This window comes from Caretta caretta, chromosome 8 (genome assembly GCF_965140235.1).
Source record: "Caretta caretta isolate rCarCar2 chromosome 8, rCarCar1.hap1, whole genome shotgun sequence".
Classification (NCBI taxonomy): Eukaryota; Metazoa; Chordata; order Testudines; family Cheloniidae; genus Caretta; species Caretta caretta.
The window spans coordinates 98,954,855-98,971,474 of NC_134213.1; the positions used below are offsets into that span (position 1 = coordinate 98,954,855).

Here is a 16,620-nt window from a genome sequence, read left to right on the forward strand (position 1 = left end):
TGCACTGAAAGAGACAAGGTGGGAGAGTTAATATCTTTTATTGAGCAAACTTCTGTTGGTGAAAGAGACAGGCTTTCGAGCTCCACAGAGCTCTTCTTTAGGTCTGGGAAAGGTAATCAACCCTGCCTTAGGTAAATACGAGGTGGAACAGATCCTTAAGCTTAAGAAGGGAACATGTGTGGCAAGAAACTATTAAAAATGAAGTGGGCAATTAACACCTCTGCAGTCATAGGACAAAGGAGAGTTAGGCTTTATTTACATTACCTCGCTTTTAGTCACGCAAATGTGCCCCTACAGCTGTGCCATTAAAAGGCAGGCAGCGCAGTTGCCGTTTGGCAGCAGGAGAAAGCTCTCCTGTCCACAAAAAACTTCCACCCTGCACACGCGGCAGGGGCTTTGCCAGCAGGAGAGCGCTCCTGCCGGCAAAGCACTGTTCACACTGGCACTTTTCGTTGGTAAAACTTTTGTGGTTCAGGGTGTGTGTGTTTTTTTTTAACACCCCTGAATGACAAAAGTTTTGCTGATGAAGTTCCAGTGTAGACAAAGCCAAGTGGGTTACAGTTTGTTGTAATGAGACATAGAACCAGTGTCTGTTGAATCCATTATTTTTGGTGTTTAGCAGAGTTCTGAATTTAAGCTCCCAGGCTTGTCTTTTGAAGGTCTTGTGCCGGTTTCCTTGGAAGACAAGGATTGAGAGGTCAGATATGCAGAGATTGTTTTGTGAAAAGTGTTCACCCACGAGTCATAGGGTGGTTTTGTCTTTTATCGTTTTTCTGTGTGAGTTCTTTCAAAAGCATAGTGATTGTTTCACCCACATAATTGTTGTTGAGGCATTTGATGCACTGGATGAAATACACCATATGTTGTGATAGGCATGCGTGAGACCCATGGGTCTTGAAAGCTGTATGGTGGGCAGTATTGATCATAATAACAGTGGAGATATGGCTGCAGGTTTAGCATTTGTTGCTATGGCAAGGCCTGGTGCCACTTTGAGTTGATGTGTCCTGGTCTATGGGGTACTTGATTTTGATGATGAGCCTAGTGAGGTTGAGGGGTTGTTTGAAGGGCAGAAAAGGGGGTTCAGGAAATATTTATTTGAAGATGTGGACCCCATCTAGTATGGCTTGTAATTGTTTGATGATACTCCATATGGGTTATAGTATGGGGTGCTAGGTGACAACTAGGGGTGGGCGGTCAGTGGAGAGCTTACTTGTATTATCAATTTTGAGAAACATTCCACCTTTTTTTTTTAAAAAGTAGAAATACATTGTTTAGGATAGTAAACTATATGTGGGCAATGAGGAATTATGGGTCCCTTGTGAACATATCTACTTGGACCACAAGTGATAGTTCAGTAGTCGAGGGGAGAAAAAACAGATTTGGGGGCAAAATTCCTCGCTGATTTATACCCTCTGAAGTCCCAGTGATATGACTTGGGTTATGTGGTTGTACCTAAGAGCAACATTTTGTCCACTGATGTTTTGCAATAATTGACCACATCATCAGCCAGATTTTTTCCTCTCTTACACTGGTGTACTTCCAGAGTAACTCCATTTAGATGATGTTTTTCATCTGTTTACAGACATTGGATTAGATTGTGGCTTTGAGAAAGAACAGTGCAGTGGAAAGAATCCCTACAGGAATTCTGGTGGACGCAGCCAGAATTCCTTAGGTCTCTGGGGAGAGCACCCTGCAACAGGAGCTCTGCTGGAGTTTTACAAAGTGCAGTCTGCACTTTCCCCTGCACCAATTCTGCTCTACCAATTGGTGCAGATGTGAGTGGGTCATGGCCCTGCCCTCACTCACTTGCTCCCTATTCCTATTGGCAGCAATTTCAGGCCTTGTCTATACCAGGCAAATGCACTATGTTAACGAACATGTTTTAATTAGCAGAATGTTAAACATAACTTGAATCATGAGTAGCTAACACAGTTGTTTTTGTCCACACTCACGCAAAATTATGTTTAACATAGTGCTAGTTAAAATGCATGTGTTAACACATTTTCAAACATGATAAAGGCTTTACACTTGCATAATGATTGGTCTCCTCACTATGACTGTGTCAGAAAAGGGAGGAAAGGCTTCTTGTGTTCTTGTCCCTCACACACCAGTTCAGACCCAGCCATAGTCTGGCCTAACAGCTAATTAATTGGTTTCAGAGGAACAGCCGTGTTAGTCTGTATTCGCAAAAAAAAAAGGAGTACTTGTGGCACCTTAGAGACTAACCAATTTATTTGAGCATGAGCTTTCGTGAGCTACAGCTCACTTCATCAGATGTTTACCGTGGAAACAGCAGCAGACTTTATATACACACAGAGAATATGAAACAATACCGCATTTGCTCCAACCCCTCAGACAGAGACAAACACCTACAAGATCTCTGTCAAGCTTTCTTACAACTACAATACCCACCTGCAGAAGTAAAGAAACAGATTGATAGAGCCAGAAGAGTTCCCAGAAGTTACCTACTACAGGACAGGCCTAACAAAGAAAATAACAGAACGCCACTAGCGGTCACCTTCAGCCCCCAACTAAAACCCCTCCAACGCATTATTAAGGATCTACAACCTATCCTAAAGGATGACCCAACACTCTCACAAGTCTTGGGAGACAGGCCAGTCCTTGCCTACAGACAGCCCCGCAACCTGAAGCAAATACTCACCAACAACCACATACCACACAACAGAACCACTAACCCAGGAACTTATCCTTGCAACAAAGCCCGTTGCCAATTGTGCCCACATATCTATTCAGGGGACACCATCACAGGGCCTAATCACATCAGCCACACTATCAGAGGCTCGTTCACCTGCACATCCACCAATGTGATATATGCCATCATGTGCCAGCAATGCCCCTCTGCCATGTACATTGGTCAAACTGGACAGTCTCTACGTAAAAGAATAAATGGACACAAATCAGATGTCAAGAATTATAACATTCATAAACCAGTCGGAGAACACTTCAATCTCTCTGGTCACGCAATCACAGACATGAAGGTCGCTATCTTAAAACAAAAAAACTTCAAATCCAGACTCCAGCGAGAAACTGCTGAATTGGAATTCATTTGCAAATTGGATACTATTAATTTAGGCTTAAATAGAGACTGGGAGTGGCTAAGTCATTATGCAAGGTAGCCTGTTTCCTCTTGTTTTTTCCTACCCCCCCCCCCCCCAGATGTTCTGGTTTAACTTGGATTTAAACTTGGAGAGTGGTCAGTTTAGATGAGCTATTACCAGCAGGAGAGTGAGTTTGTGTGTGTATGGGGGTGGGGGGAATGTGAGAAAACCTTGATCTATGCAGGAAATAGCCCGACTTGATTATGTAAAGAGTTGTCACTTTGGATGGGCTAGCACCAGCAGGAGAGTGAATTTGTGTGGGGGGGTGGAGGGTGAGAAAACCTGGATTTGTGCTGGAAATGGCCCACCTGTTGATCATTTTAGATAAGCTATTACCAGCAGGACAGTGGGGTGGGAGGAGGTATTGTTTCATATTCTCTGTGTGTATATAAAGTCTGCTGCAGTTTCCACGGTAAACATCTGATGAAGTGAGCTGTAGCTCACGAAAGCTCATGCTCAAATAAATTGGTTAGTCTCTAAGGTGCCACAAGTACTCCTTTTCTTTTAGCTAATTAATTGTCACAACACCCTCTGAGGTAGAATAGTTAATATTAGTTTTACAGATGAGGAAACTGAGGTAAAAAGTTTGTGACTTACAAAGAATCATAGAATATCAGAGTTGGAAGGGGCCTCAGGAGGTCATCTAGTCCAACCCCCTGCCCAAAGCAGGACCAATCCCCAATTTTTGCCCCAGATCCCAAATGGCCCCCTCAAGGATTGAGCTCACAACCCTGGGTTTAGCAGGTGAATGCTCAAACCACTGAGCTATCCCTCCACAGAGGAAATCATGGTTGAGATAGGATTAGAACTCAGGAGTACTCAAATAACTAAACATGCTTTCTTTATGAATTTATATTCTTTTCTAGGACTTTAGGCCAAAATTTGCAAAAATGACCTCTAATTTAGTATATCTCCGTTGTTAGGTTCCCAACCAGAAATGCCCAATCCTGATTTTTCAGAAGTACTGAGCAGCCACACTCCTTCTGAACTCAATGATCTATCATCAGTGCTCTATAATCCTTACTCCCAATAAGTAATATCTTACACCACAAATATTCCTGTCAAGGCCAAGGGGATCACTTACAGAGTAAGGCCCAAATTCAGAACCGCATTTGAGCACATGCTTAAAGTTCAGCACATGATAAAGACATATTCTGAACAGGGATGAACTTGAGCCTGTGCTTAAGTACTTTTCTGTCTCTGTGCCTGAGGTATTTCTCAACATGAGTAAAGGATTCATGTGTTGGATTATTGTGATCTTGGAGGGAAAATAATGATTTATCATATAACCTATATTAATTGCACTGACATTTATGACTGTCATAAATATAAAGGGAAGGGTAAACCCCTTTGAAATCCCTCCTGGCCAGGGGAAAGCTCCTCTCACCTGTAAAGGGTTAAGAAGCTAAAGGTAACCTCGCTGGCACCTGACCAAAATGACCAATGAGGAGACAAGATACTTTCAAAAGCTGGGAGGAGGGAGCGGAACAAAGGTTTTGTGTCTGTCTGTATGCTCTTTGCCAGGGACAGACCAGGAATGGAGTCTTAGAACTTTTAGTAAGTAATCTAGCTAGGTATGTGTTAGATTATGATTTCTTTAAATGGCTGAGAAAAGCATTGTGCTGAATAGAATAACTATTTCTGTCTGTGTATCTTTTTGTAACTTAAGGTTTTTCCTAGAGGGGTTCTCTATGTTTTTGAATCTAATTACCCTGTAAGATATCTACCATCCTGATTTTACAGGGGGGATTTCTTTATTTCTATTTACTTCTATTTTTTATTAAAAGTCTTCTTATAAAAACTGAATGCTTTTTCATTGTTCTCAGATCCAAGGGTTTGGGTCTGTGGTCACCTATGCAAATTGGTGAGGCTTTTTATCCAACATTTCCCAGGAGAGGGGGGGGTGCAAGTGTTGGGAGGATTGTTCATTGTTCTTAAGATCCAAGGGTCTGGGTCTGTAGTCACCTAGGCAAATTGGTGAGGCTTTTTTACCAAACCTTGTCCAGGAAGTGGGGTGCAAGGTTTTGGGGAAGTATTTTGGGGGGAAAGACGCGTCCAAACAGCTCTTCCCCAGTAACCAGTATTAGTTTGGTGGTGGTAGCGGCCATTCCAAGGATAACGGGTGTAATATTTTGTACCTTGGGGAAGTTTTGACCTAAGCTGGTAAAGATAAGCTTAGGGGGTTTTTTCATGCAGGTCCCCACATCTGTACCCTAGAGTTCAGAGTGGGGGAGGAACCTTGACAATGACACTATTTTATCTTCACCATTTCAAAGTTGTTTTGAAATTCTTATTTGATAACTAGGAAGCGGAAAAGAAAATGAAAGAAGTACAGGAAGACTAGTGTAAGAAAATATATAAAGAAAAGAAGAGAAGAGCCTGAAAAAGACACAGATTTCATCATCAAACATGAACTCTAATGGAACAAAAATAGTGACACCCTGGTTATAGTCACCGGGCTGTCTTAAGTATGAGAAGTACACCATTCAATAATGCACTCTTTTAACTAAATACGTGTGGTACATTACAATTTTGAAATGAATGATCACACTTTCTGACGTACATAGAGAAATAGTTTTAATTTAGGTCTGCTCTGAAAATTCAATCCATACTACTCCCTAGCTACTAAAAAAAAAAAAAAAAAAATTGAATTGATTTCTTGTTGTTTTAAACAGGTCAGTTACGCATTTCCTTGATTGATAAAGCCACCAGGCACTTTTAACATAGACAATATGCTTAGGAAAAAGGGAAATAGAAGAAACTGTTGATAAAAGCCTTTCAGCACAGTATTTTGTAAATGTGTTAGTTCTTGACCCTAATTTTGGTTGAATAATTATATAGTACAATGCTGACATATTTAATTTATAATGAAGGCTGTTGTTTCAGCATCAGTATCATTGCTTTCTGTATTTCTGTTTATGTACATGCTGGGTAGTGCAAGTGGTGGCTAAGCCTTTAACAGTTATATCTGTCGAAGGTCCCGTTGAATAAATGTTTTAGAGACTTCTCTGGTTTAAAAAAGTAATCTTATGATAAAAAAAATAATGTTCAGTATGAAAGACTGTACTGCTATATTCCCTCAGGCTGGCTTATGAGGAATTAATTTATCTTTTATATACGTTTGTACAATAGTTGTGGGGTATGAGATGCATCAAATTAGTGAAATTTCTGGAGAAATTATGTTTACAATCTTCAATGAAAGGTTAAATCTTACTTTGAAGTGTTTTTGGATGTTATAGACTGTTTTATTGCTGTTGCATATCCGGTTGCCAGTACTTCCATAAAACACATTTGTTTTGAAGAGATTCACTTCATTTATTTTTAAATGTCACATTCCCAGTTCCTGCCCAACAACAGAATTTGGCCAACCTCTTATTTTTTATTTTTCAGGCTCTTGTTCATTTTCAAAAGTGAAGTGTTATGAGCAATCCATAATGTACTCTTATTACTTTTGATATTTGGATTGCCTAGTGAAGAAATTAAACTTCTGAAATGCTCAGCCATAATCTGGGGTGCAACTGAACTGCAGAAGTAGCTTAAAACTCACCTTTGTGCTTCCCGAATCCTGCTGTTGCTTTGTGCAGGTCTGGTCTCCATAAACCATGTTAAAGCAACTTCAGGGCTGCACTAACTTTGACAGGCAGAAAATGGCCACAAGAGGAAAAATACAGCAAGGACTGGTATAGAGCAGGAGCATTCTGGACATATCCCCTTTCCCTCTGGTCATTTTCTCTTTTTCTTACTTAGGCAGCAATAGTGAAGAGAGTAGCATAAGAGCCCCTACATCAACTGTATGACATTGGAGAATCAACTTTATGCTGCGGTAATCCTCCCTGAGTGAGTTTAACCACCTTTAGAGCTAGATACTGCTGTAGTGAGATGCAAAGAGGCTGTTTGATAGGACAGGATCTTGTCCACAGGATCTAATTTTGAAAAGAGCTTACTCTCCATGAACAGTGTGTACTTAGCAATGTTAGTTAATAAATGAGCAATGCTGTGACAGTTCTCAGGGTATCTAGGGCTGTGAGTCACCTAGTTAGACCCTTGTCTCCACTGTGAGGGAATCTTGCTTGTGGTTAACTGGTGTCAGTTCCCTGACACCACCTCCCTATTAGCCACCCAAGCACTCTCCTCTGGAGAATGCTAGCCCTTCTTTTGCCTTGCAGATTAACAATAGTTGCACCCCACTCTTTGAATCCTTTTGCAGTGTTACCCCTGTGATGTTCAGCCTCTTAGTCATTGAGCACTCACAAAAATACCAGGTCTGTTGTCCCCCCAGAAACAATGTACACACAAGCTTGTATGATTCAACTTACGATCAGCACCTCACTTAATATCATAGCATTAAGATTAGTTATCATGAAAACTAGAATCAGTTTATCAAAGATTCAAGTGATAGTAAGAATATTGGAAACAAATGGTTACATATAAAACAAAATCATAACACACTTTCTAGAAACTAAACTTAACAGGTTAACCTCCTCTCTAAAGATGTTTCTCTCATCCCCAAAGTCTTCTACAGCATTTCAACCAAGGTGGGCTGAGATCCATTTTCACGAATGTAAATGCACTGTCCATTTACTTCCTAGGTGCAGGAAGATGGGATGTCTTCTTTCATTCATAGATATACCCCCAAAGCTTATTGTCTTTGCACACAGCCAGAATAACCACCTGTGATTTGTTTTTCCTGTGTGCTCCTTCCTCGTTGACTTCACATCTCTTAGTTATCTTCTGACTTCATATGTCAAGAGCATCCAGTGTGTTAGTTTACAATGCTTAATTTACATTCTGACAGAGAGACATTTCTTACCTCCTGTTTGGAGGAAATCCTGTTTTTCATCCTTGCCTTGATATAGACATAAAAGCCATATTATCAGTATATAAACATAACTCCTCCTATACTAATAACCAGTTTCAGAATAGCAGCCGTGTTAGTCGGTATCTGCAAAAAAGAACAGGGGGACTTGTGGCACCTTAGAAACAAATTTATTTGAGCATAAGCTTTCATAGCACTTATAGAGCGTCTACCTTATGTACTAAGTATGATGTACTGTGTTTTGTGACTAAAACTGTGCAACAACCCATTGTAGTATTATTGTGGGCATGTTATTGCTTGTATTGTTATTTGGTTTAGGTCATGTTACTGTTGTTGTAAAGGACATAATAATAATAATACTTTCCATGTCCACACTAACCCTGCATTGTCATTGTATCCAATTAAAACCCCTAAGGTTGAAGTATTTGATGCAGAGTTTGAAATACAAAATTTAATGAAAATGGAAGTTTGAAATTGATAGTTGCGCTGGAAGCACAAAGGGGGGAGGGTGGGAGTAGATAAAGGGAATTTGGATGCAGGCCTCTGAAATGAGCAGGAGTCAAGCTAACTCTAGCTTTAATAACATGAGATTTGTAGAAGCAGGGATAGTGCGAAGCGAGTGGAAAACAACTGTGAAAGAGACTGTTGTGACCTTGTATTAGATAAGAATAAAATGCAGACTATAAGAGAAATGTAAGAAAAATAAGGTATCATGAAGGAATATGTATAAATATGCAGTTGTTGCTTATTATTGTCTGTAATAAAGGTATAAATACTTGCTCAAATTGTTTATCTGAGAGAGACCTGCCTAGGTGGGGGAAACCCTGTGTCCTAGTGCGCTCTCTCCCTCTGTGCAATTGCTTGAGATAATAAACCGTATCTGATTTGCTGCACCCAACCTGAGAAGAGAACTGTGTTTTTCTCCAACAAAACATAACTCCTCATATACCAATAACCAGTTGCAGAGTAGCAGCTGTGTTAGTCTGTATCTGCAAAAAAGAACAGGAGGACTTGTGGCACCGTAGAGATTAACAAATTTGAGCAAAAGCTTTCATGGGCTACAGCCCACTTCATCGGATGCATAGAAAGGAACATATAGTAAGAAGATATATACATATACAGAGAACATGAAGAGGTGGAGTAAGAGGCTAATTTAATTAAGATGAGCTATTATCAGCAGGAGAAAAAAAAACTTTTGTAGTGATAATCGAGATGTGATAACCAGTATGACTCCAGCTTTTATTTAAAACCTCAAATGACATTCTTTGAGGAACCAGATTGTACATACCAGAATCAAGATATTCCTGTATCCCCTGCTTACCAGTTGGCATTAACAGGTTCTTGGGTCACAAATGCCTCAGCATGATGTTGTCTCAGGTTGTATTGATGGAGCCCGCAGAGGGAAGTGTAGTATTACTGGGATGCAAAGACAGTACGTAGACTCTTCAGGGTGTGGGAGCTGACAGTGGGAGGAGGCAGCTGGTTTTAGGTTAGACTGAAAGAGTGATCTGAGTTAAGATGGTCTGTATATATGTTAACTGTATCTAATAAAGACTATTGTTAAGTTATTAGCAATGAATTATTAGGACTAGTGGATTACTTAATATAAACCAAGAAAATAAACATTTCAAAAAATTAAAAGTCTTTAGAGTTTGCAGGTACCACGTCAGTGGAAGTTGAGGACATGGAGGCACTCATGCCCAGATCATAGAAGGTATTTGGCAGTTAACGTGCCTTGAAATCAATGGGAATTGGCACCTAACTAACTTTTGAGGATTAGGACCTTAGAACCTTACACCAGTGGTTCTCAAACTAGGGCCGCTGCTTGTTCAGGGAAAGCCCCTGGTGGGCCAGGCTGGTTTGTTTGCCTGCCACGTCTGCAAGTTTGGCTGATCGCGGCTCCCACTGGCCACGGTTTGCCACTCCAGGCCAATGGGGGCTGCAGGAAGGGTGGCCAGTGCATCCCTCGGCCCACGCTGCTTCCCACAGCCCCCATGGGCCTGGAGCAGCAAACAGTGGCCAGTGGGAGCTGCGATCAGCCAAACTTGCGGACGTGGCAGGAAAACAAACCAGCCTGGCCCACCAGGGGCTTTCCCTGAACAAGCAGCGGCCCTAGTTTGAGAACCACTGCCTTACATGATCAGGCCATTACTGAGCATTGCCTGTAATATATAAACAGGAGAAAAACTTCTTCTTTCACACTGTTTGGTAGTCTTATCAATTTAAATCCTCTGAAGGAGAGGGGAATTAGCAAAATGGTCAATCATATGTCTCCTTTCATAATCAGCTTGGTATATACTCTCATAACTAGATATCTGTCTAAAAGATATGCTATAGCTCCAATAGGCCTTTTCGTTTGGAATATGGCCAGGTTCAATCATCACTGGGATTCGCAGTCTATTACCATTAATTTTTTAAGCTCTCAGCCATTTCAACTTTGCAAATTATACTCAAGTGACAGCACAGGCTTTCAGCTATAGTAAGGCATATATCTATGCCATGCCAAGAGTCCTAAACGATTGTAATGTCAGCAGCAACTCAATCAATCACCATCCTTACTCTACAGCTAATTTGCATGCAACAATTTCATTGCTTATATGAGGGAGACTGCACAGATGGTGGATTACTTGGCCCAACTGCCACAGCTCTTCAAAACTGCCCACACAACAACACACACAATAACTGTAAACACACTCAGCCCCTTTCTGCAGCACCCAGACCCCTCCTTCACCATCCACACAAATCTTCCAGGAGTGCCACTCTGAAGCCTAGAATATCTGTTGAGTCAGTGTGAAGTGACAGAAACAGCTACAAACATGGCTGAGAGCTCTTTTTGTTCAGAGCATCACAAGGGTCAATTGTCATGGGGCCCTGTGACAACCAGATGAAATGTTGGATCCAAAGGTTCTGTGGTGGCTGGAATGTGACAGTTGATCAGAGAAGGTGGGAGTAGCAGCAATGTGGGGTAACAGATGATTGTGCCACCAGCCCAAGGGCAGCTCTGTACACAAACTTTGGGAGACATGTACAGAGAGCAACATTGCTCACTACAAGCCAGTGCATGGAAACAAGAGCCCCTATTTTCAGCTTTTTTTTTTTTTTAACCACACACACGACTCCACAATTTCCACCCACATGACAGCACCAGCTTTCAGCTACTAATTACTTATGTGGAACGATTTCTCATCAGCATCTGTGATTGTCTGTTTCCCCCTCTGAAAAATGGGACATTACTTACACAGCCTCAGAAAGTGCTTTGTGACCTGTGACAGGTTCCATGCACCGAACTAGGGAGCCCCCGTTGGCCCAGTGCAGAGTTGGTGCACCCAGTCACTTGGTAAATAGTCCATAGTCTCTGGATGGGTAAAACAGACAAACCATCTGAGGCCCTGGAGCCCCTTGGCTGGGCACAACGAACAAGCAGTCTTGTTGCCCTGCAGCCTCTGGGCTGGGGCAAAGCAGACAAACCATCTTATGGCCCTGCAGCCTCTGGGCTGGGGCAGGCAGTTACACTGGAGAATTAGCCTCCTAAGAGGAGCAACACAGTAAACAGACTACAACCCCTGGGCAGGCAAAGCAGACAGTCTACAGCCTAGCAGGCTCCAGGCTGGGGCAGGTAGTTGCACTGAGGAGTTAGCCCTCTGGACAGGGCAAGATATCAGACTATGACCCCTGGCTGGGGAAAACAAACCAGCAAACTATAGGCCTTACTTCCCTCTGTATTGGGACATAGAGCAGGCAGTAGCTTCCTCAGCAGGAGGTGGCTGGGCTTCCCTGGCAGTCTCCACCATCAGCAAGTCATCTGGAGAGTAGTTTGGGTCTTCAGGCACTACCTCCAGGAGCATCACAGGACTCAGCAAGGTACATCCTTACTCTTCTATCACCTGCCCCAACACACATGGGCTGCCTTCTTTTATGTGGCATCTCCATCTGGAGCATGTGCAGCAGGGGAAGAGGGGTGTGGTCGCCTGGGCCCACAATGATTGGTCCGCCCTCAGCAGCCCAGTGCGCGGTTGGTGCACCCTGTCACATGACCCTTAGGTAAAAGATGCTTTTGATGCAAAGTATTAACTAATATTGTTTTATTATTCTCCTCCCCATTCCCCAGAAGTAATCCTTTAGTAACTCAGGTATGGTAACATGTCCTTGCCCAGTAAGAACAGGGCTGGCTCTTGGCTTTGTGAGACCCTATTCAAAATAATACAGTACCCTCCTCACTTATAAGCAAATTCCCTTACATCTCTCTCTATGTGCCCATAACATCTCTCCAGCTACTTCTTGCTTGTTCCCTCCAGTGGTTGCAGTCCTCCCGTCTTTTTGTGAGGCTCTGTGGCCTCTGGCTACCATTGTATGTGGACTGGAAAACCCAGAGGTGGAGCCAAATACAACTTGCTAAGCAGAGGAAGAACAGGAAATTAAATCTCTGCCATGGTCAGAAGTCACGCAGGACTCCTAACTGGTAACCAGAAATGGCTCTCTGGCTTCTGAGCAGGTTGTGTGCATGTGGCCCCAAATTAAACATCATGTTTGGGGTGGGGGTGGGGAGATGCAGCTGCAGATATGGGACAAGAATACCAACTGCCACTGATTTAAATGAAGGTAGATTCTGCCACCTTTACAGTGAGCAGTTCCTCTGATGTAGGCTACTCATAAAATAAGATACTACTCAATGTGATAAAAGGATACAGCATCTGGCCCAATGAGAGAAGAATTAGACCCAAGCTAATATTTTGAGGTGGGGGTGGGGTGGGGAAGGTCCTGAAAAAAGGCTGCTGAAAAGTAATGATTACAGAATAATGATGTATCACGGCTTTGTTTATATGAGACATGCACTGAAACTCCTAATCCTTTCATTCATCTATACTTAAGGTTTTTTATTTGTAGTATTTGAGTTGTTAATCTGTTTTTGCTCTGGAGCTGAGCACTAAAAGGACTCAGTTCATCCATACAGCTCGGTAAAGCATACCACACACAGGCATGCAGGAGTGAATCATCTTTCCAGTTAGCCTGTTGAATGCCAGATAGTTTTAATAGTCCTTTTGCCCACAATGAGCAGGACCAGTCATACCAAACATCTAGGTGTAGCCTTGGAAAAATAATGAGGTTCGTGAGGCTGGATCCATGGCATAAACAAAGCTATCATAAAACAAAGGACAGTTATTAAAATTAATACTTCCTGGGAGACCTGAAGATATCATACAATATCATTAACACTATTAAAGCTATTTTTTGGGGACTCATGAATATACTGCTAAAATACATGGGGACATAGGGACCTGATTCTCATTTCCCTGCTCCGTTGCTTTGGTGCTGCACAGGGTATCAAGTTGGTGTAAGTTGTGCTGATGCAAGTTGCTTCTTACACTTGTGCAGCACATCTATCCTAGGGGTCTGTAGCAGTCGAGTTATGTTACATTGGTGCAAAGAAGGCAGGGTAGGCAGGCCTCGGGTTACTTTAACTTACCAACTTTTATTCTCAAGGCACTTGTTTTATTTGTCCTGTGAAAAGTTAGCATGTGCATACACTGGTGATTTGTATATCCTAAACTAACAACTCATGAACCAAAACCCCAGAACTAGAGCCTCTCCCTCACTTCCTCCCCAAGACAAGAGGAATGTTCAGATCTGGATCCAAACTTTTCAGGTTAGACCTATGTATACTACAGTGTTAATGAAAAAATCCCACAGAGTAATTCTTTCATACTCTCAAACAATAGCACACCAACTCTTGTCTCCATGTCCATCACGTGATGACACTGCATGTCCGCTAATAGGTAAACTTATACTGTCCTACTGCAGTTGTTATAGAAAAAAGGAAACCTAGCTATCTATTGTACAAAGAGAATTAATATTGAATGGGGAAAGTTGTAGAATCAACCTAATAATAGAATAGTCTTCATGTAGTTCATGGGCATTCTGACTCTCTTGCTGAATTATCTACCATGTGTCAGATTCCACATATAATACCTGCAGAGTCTGTAGTTTTTAGATCAGCAATTGATTCCTAATTTTATCCCTATAGCATACTTCAAAGCTTTCTGAGAGGGACAGTAGTACTTGGACCTGATTCTTCATTGCTTTATACATTGTGTAGACATATACCTGAGCTGTGGGGGAGTCTAAAGTGGCTGTAAAATGCTACCAAACCAGAATGGTAGCATTTTACTCTCACATTGCCTGGTATAAATGACTGACTACACAATGGGCTAAATCCTCACTTGTGCCAAAGGAAGGGAATGTGGCTCTTAAAGCCATCCTCCCTGATCTAGGGAGCCATTTTGGACCTGGTGTAACTTGGAGCAGCCTAAGGACTGCTCTAAGTTACAGTGGTAGCAAGTGATCCTATAGGGACAGCTGTTCCAGCTGATGACTGGGCAGAAGGCCACATGCTCCAGCCTCATCTTGGCTATGTCCCAGCCTGCCTCTCCTGTGCTACACCCCCATTTTTAAGTAGTCCTTTGGAGGTACCCATGAACTCTGCCCAGAGAGTCCAACTGAGATAGACTTCTGTTCAGAGACTTTTTGCCCTCTTCAAGGATCAAAGCACCTCAGGAAGTATTCGCAGTGACACCAGGCAGCCTTTTCAAAACAGAGTAGGGATTATTAGTCAACTGGCGTTGACCCACTGGACGATTGCCCTAGCCAGTCTTCTGCTCAACTGCCTAGTCTGTGTGACTTCCCCTGTGGCTAGTAGGGCCCCTGGGATGAAAAAGTAGTGGTCAAACCAGGTCCCCCTACTAGCCATTGGGGAAGTTGCACAGACGAGGCAGTGGAGCAGACAGTGCTTAGGACAGTCATTCAGTGGGACTTTGGTACCCTGAAAGGGAAGGACTATAATGACCTGCCTGGAAGGCCAAGCAATGAAAAGAAAGCACCCTGAATCACACAGAGAGAGGCTTTTCATCTGGCAGCAGGACATGTGAACCATTGATAGAAGAGGGTGCCAGACCAGCAAAGAATTAATCGCCAGAGCAGCAAAGAGGAGGCAAGAGTGAGTGTTTCCTGTGACAAGACTAAGGATTAAGACCAATATGTAAATCAATGGAAAATCAGACCTCCCTAGTCCGTCTTGTGCAGCTCTCAGCCAATCACTAAACAGGCTCTATACTTTTAGCTCCGGCTGAGATGGTTGCAGGTATACATCTCACAGTTCACTTTTCAGACACTAATTTTTGGATGTCATTCCATTTTGTTCTCAAGAGAGGATAACCAAGGTAACTAAGGTTTCAGAGTAGCAGCCGTGTTAGTCTGTATCCACAAAAAGAAAAGGAGGACTTGTGGTACCTTAGAGACTAACCAATTTATTTGAGCATAAGCTTTCGTGAGCTACAGCTCAGTTCATCGGATGCATTCAGCTGTAGCTCACAAAAGCTTATGCTCAAATAAATTTGTTAGTCTCGAAGGCTCCATAAGACCTCCTTTTCTTTTTAAGGTAACTAAAGAGATACTTATACTTTTAGGGACTTTGTTCAAGAGGAATGGAGTACAGAAAGGTTAAATACAAGGAAGCATGTCATTGGCTGATGGTGTTCAAAACTGTGTGAATAATTACTTATAATTACATTGTTTGTGTTCTACATTCTTTCCTCTCTCAATAATTTCTCCTTGCTGTTGCTGTGGCTGAGACAAATCAGTAAAGCATACTTCCTTATACTAGTCACAAGGTATTCAAAACAAAATCTAACTGCCATATTTCCATTCATCTAAATGTGCATTTCATGCTCCCTGATCCCCTCACAGTGCCGGAAAATTAGTCTATACTGATCCCTCCTGCATACATGAACACCAGACTGAACCCCCCCCCCCCCACGGTATTGTACAAAAAAGAAGCAGAGTGACTCTGAGTTGTATCAAATCTGCACAGCAAAAATACTGTTGCTGTAGGGTAGGCAGTGGAACACAATAGAAGTACTGAAGTGCCAAGGGAAAGTTGATAATTATGGTTAAGGTAAACTGCAAATCCATTACTGAGTTTTCCAGGATGGAGTGGATGGTGCAAAGCTAACAAGATATTTACATGGAGTTTATATAATTATATTCCTCTTCTGCAACAAGCAGATGCCCTTTGACATAAAATGAGTGGAATGAGGAAACCTGAAGATTTCGTGGCAATTAGGAATGACATTTGGAACTTGGCAGCTGTGGAATGATAGTAGGAAATTCCATTTGGGATTGGCAGTTGGGAAAGGCAGTTGGAACCAGGCAGTTGCAATAAAACTGTTGGGATTGGTAGTTGAGAAATGATAGGATGGGGATTTGGAGTATGACAGCTGGGATGAGCATACTCAGTGAAGTGAAGAAAGAAAGAAAAAGGGAGAGAGCAATAGAAGAAAGAGCAGAGGAAGGAAAAAATGGACTGTGAAAACCCTCTGGCAGATAAGCGCAGGTTTTGGTAATTCTCTCTCACTGCACTGAGTGAATGAAAGATTTCTATTGGAGTCTGATCCATCTTTGGTTAAAATCTAAAAATAAGAACGATTTCTATTCGCTCTCCCCACTGAATGAACTCTGCAACAATGTCCCAACACTCTGGTGGTGCAAAAGTGCAGGAAATCTGTTTAAATGACCATTGTTGGGGCAGTGAGCAATGGTAGCAAGAGTACCTTGTGCCCGAGCAATCCCTGCTGCTGGGGATTGTTGTTATCAGCAGGTGAAAGACAGAGCAGCCCTTGTATGCCCCCAGGA

General features: G+C 42.3%; 1 pseudogene; it reads left to right on the plus strand.

The window, feature by feature from the left end:
• LOC125641866 (calreticulin-like) overlaps positions 1 to 8,833 on the plus strand; it is a 44,296-nt pseudogene extending 35,463 nt beyond the window's left edge.
• The last annotated feature ends 7,787 nt before the right edge of the window (positions 8,834 to 16,620 follow it).